Consider the following 4,067-nt stretch of genomic DNA (forward strand, 5'->3'; position numbering starts at 1 on the left):
GCTTACACACTATTACATCCTGCTCACAGGTCTCCCAGTGATCCATCTCTCTCCCTGCAATCTGTCCTAAATTCGTGCATGACTTATCTTTCACCAAAGTCACTGCACCCTACCAACCCTTTCCTCTCTCTCATCTCCTGCTTACACTATTACACCCTGCTCCTCACAGGTCTCCCAGTGATCCATCTCTCTCCCTGCAATCTGTCCTAATTCAGCTGCACGACTTATCTTTCACCAAAGTCACTGCACCCATACCAGAACCCTTTCCTCTCTCTCATCTCCTCCTGCTTACACTATTACATCCTGCTCCTCACAGGTCCTCCCAGTGATCCATCTCTCTCCTGCAATCTGTCCTAAATTCAGCTGCATGACTTATCTTTCACCAAAGTCACTGCACCCATACCAGAACCCTTTCCACCGCTCATCTCCTCCTCTTACATTACATCCTGCTCCTCACAGGTCTCCTACTGATCCATCTCTATCCCTGCAATCTGTCCTAAATTCAGCTGCATGACTTATCTTTCACCAAAGTCACTGCACCCATACCAGAACCCTTTCCTCTCTCTCATCTCCCCTGCTACACTATTAATCCTGCTCCTCACAGGTCTCCCAGTGATCCATCTCTCTCCCTGCAATCGTCCTAATTCAGCTGCTGACTTATCTTTCACCAAAGTCACTGCACCCATACCAGAAACCCTTTCCTCTCTCTCATCTCCTCCTCTTACACTATTACAACCCTGCTCCTCACAGGTCTCCCAGTGATCCATCTCTCTCCCTGCAATCTGTCCTAAATTCAGCTGCACGACTTATCTTTCACCAAAGTCACTGCACCCATACCAGAACCCTTTCCTCTCTCTCATCTCCTCCTCTTACACTATTACATCCTGCTCCACAGGTCTCCCAGTGATCCATCTCTCTCCCTGCAATCTGTCCTAAATTCAGCTGCATGACTTATCTTTCACCAAAGTCACTGCACCCATACCAGAACCCTTTCCTCTCTCTCATCTCCTCCCTCTTACACTATTACATCCTGCTCCTCACAGGTCTCCCACTGATCCATCTCTCTCCCTGCAATCTGTCCTAAATTCAGCTGCATGACTTATCTTTCACCAAAGTCACTGCACCCATACCAGAACCCTTTCCTCTCTCTCATCTCTTCCTCTTACACTATTACATCCTGCTCCTCACAGGTCTCCCAGATCCATCTCTCTCCCTGCAATCTGACCTAAATTCAGCTGCATGACTTATCTTTCACCAAAGTCACTGCACCCATACCAGAACCCTTTCCTCTCTCTCATCTCCTCCTGCTTACACTATTACACCCTGCTCCTCACAGGTCTCCCATGATCCATCTCTCTCCCTGCAATCTGTCCTAAATTCAGCTGCACAACTTATCTTTCACCAAAGTCACTGCACCCATACCAGAACCCTTTCCTCTCTCTCATCTCCTCCTCTTACACTATTACACCCTGCTCCTCACAGGTCTCCCAGTGATCCATCTCTCTCCCTGCAATCTGTCCTAAATTCAGCTGCACGACTTATCTTTCACCAAAGTCACTGCACCATACCAGAACCCTTTCCTCTCTCTCATCTCCTCCTCTTACACTATTACACCCTGCTCCTCACAGGTCTCCCATGATCCATCTCTCTCCCTGCAATCTGTCCTAAATTCAGCTGCATGACTTATCTTTCACCAAAGTCACTACACCCATACCAGAACCCTTTCCTCTCTCTCATCTCCTCCTCTTACACTATTACACCCTGCTCCTCACAGGTCTCCCATGATCCATCTCTCTCCCTGCAATCTGCCCTAAATTCAGCTGCACGACTTATCTTTCACCAAAGTCACTGCACCCCTACCAGAACCCTTTCCTCTCTCTCATCTCCTCCTCTTACACTATTACACCCTGCTCCTCACAGGTCTCCCATGATCCATCTCTCCCTGCAATCGCCCTAAATTCAGCTGCATGACTTATCTTTCACCAAAGTCACTGCACCCTACCAGAACCCTTTCCTCTCTCTCATCTCCTCACCTTACAATATTACACCCTGCTCCTCACAGGTCTCCCAGTGATCCATCTCTCTCCCTACAATCTGTCCTAAATTCAGCTGCACGACTTATCTTTCACCAAAGTCACTGCAACCATACCAGAACCCTTTCCTCTCTCTCATCTCCTCCTCTTACACTATTACACCCTGCTCCTCACAGGTCTCCCAGTGATCCATCTCTCTCCCTGCAATCTGTCCTAAATTCAGCTGCATGACTTATCTTTCAAAGTCACTGCACCCATACCAGAACCCTTTCCTCTCTCTCATCTCCTCCTCTTACACTATTACACCCTGCTCCTCACAGGTCCTACTGATCCATCTCTATCCCTGCAATCTGCCCTAAATTCAGCTGCACGACTTATCTTTCACCAAAGTCACTGCACCCCTACCAGAACCCTTTCCTCTCTCTCATCTCCTCCTGCTTAACTATTACATCCTGCTCCTCACAGGTCTCCCAGTGATCCATCTCTCTCCCTGCAATCTGTCCTAATTCAGCTGCAGACTTATCTTTCACCAAAGTCACTGCACCCATACCAGAACCCTTTCCCCTCTCTCATCTCCTCCCTCTTACACTATTACATCCTGCTCCTCACAGGTCTCCCATGATCCATCTCTCTCCCTGCAATCTGTCCTAAATTCAGCTGCACGACTTATTTCACCAAAGTCACTGCACCCATACCAGAACCCTTTCCTCTCTCTCATCTCCTCCTGCTTACACTATTACATCCTGCTCCTCACAGGTCTCCCAGTGATCCATCTCTCTCCTGCAATCTGTCCTAAATTCAGCTGCATGGCTTATCTTTCACCAAAGTCACTGCACCCATACCAGAACCCTTTCCTCTCTCTCATCTCCTCCTCACACTATTACATCCTGCTCCTCACAGGTCTCCCAGTGATCCATCTCTCTCCCTGCAATCTGTCCTAAATTCAGCTGCACGACTTATCTTTCACCAAAGTCACTGCACCCATACCAGAACCCTTTCCTCTCTCTCATCTCCTCCTGCTTACACTATTACATCCTGCTCCTCACAGGTCTCCCAGTGATCCATCTCTCTCCCTGCAATCTGTCCTAAATTCAGCTGCACGACTTATCTTTCACCAAAGTCACTGCACCCATACCAGAAACCCTTTCCTCTCTCTCATCTCCTCCTGCTTACACTATTACACCCTGCTCCTCACAGGTCTCCCAGTGATCCATCTCTCTCCTGCAATCTGTTCCTAAATTCAGCTGCACGACTGTATCTTTCACCAAAGTCACTGCACCCATACCAGAACCCTTTCCTCTCTCATCATCTCCTCCTCTTACACTATTACATCCTGCTCCTCACAGGTCTCCCATGATCCATCTCTCATCCCTGCAATCTGTCCTAAATTCAGCTGCATGGCTTATCTTTCACCAAAGTCCACTGCACCCATACCAGAACCCTTTCCTCTCTCTCATCTCCTCCTCTTACACTATTACAACCTGCTCCTCACAGGTCTCCCAGTGATCCATCTTCTCTGTCACTGCAATCTGTCCTAAATTCAGCTGCACAACTTATCTTTCACCAAAGTCACTGCACCCATACCAGAACCCCTTTCCTCTCTCTCATCTCCTCCTGCTTACACTATTACATCCTGCTCCTCACAGTCTCCCAGTGATCCATCTCTCTCCCTGCAATCTGTCCTAAAATTCAGCTGCATGACTTATCTTTCAACCAAAGTCACTGCACCCATACCAGAACCCTTTCCTCTCTCTCATCTCTCCTCTTACATTATTGCATCCTGCTCCTCACAGGGTCTCCAGTGATCCATCTCTCTCCCTGCAATCTGTCCTAAATTCAGCTGCATGACTTAGCTTTCACCAAAGTCACTGCACCCATACCAGAACCCTTTCCTCTCTCTCATCTCCATCTCTTCAAAGTAGAAATGCGTGCACAGGTTTCCTTTGGCAATTGGTGCAAACACCCCAGGTAAAACGGGACTCAGGAGCCTCATGGCAACGCCGGCAATCTGGCACATGCCCCTCCTCATCCTTT

This window comes from Rhinatrema bivittatum, chromosome 6 (assembly GCF_901001135.1).
Source record: "Rhinatrema bivittatum chromosome 6, aRhiBiv1.1, whole genome shotgun sequence".
In the NCBI taxonomy this organism is placed as follows: domain Eukaryota; kingdom Metazoa; phylum Chordata; class Amphibia; order Gymnophiona; family Rhinatrematidae; genus Rhinatrema; species Rhinatrema bivittatum.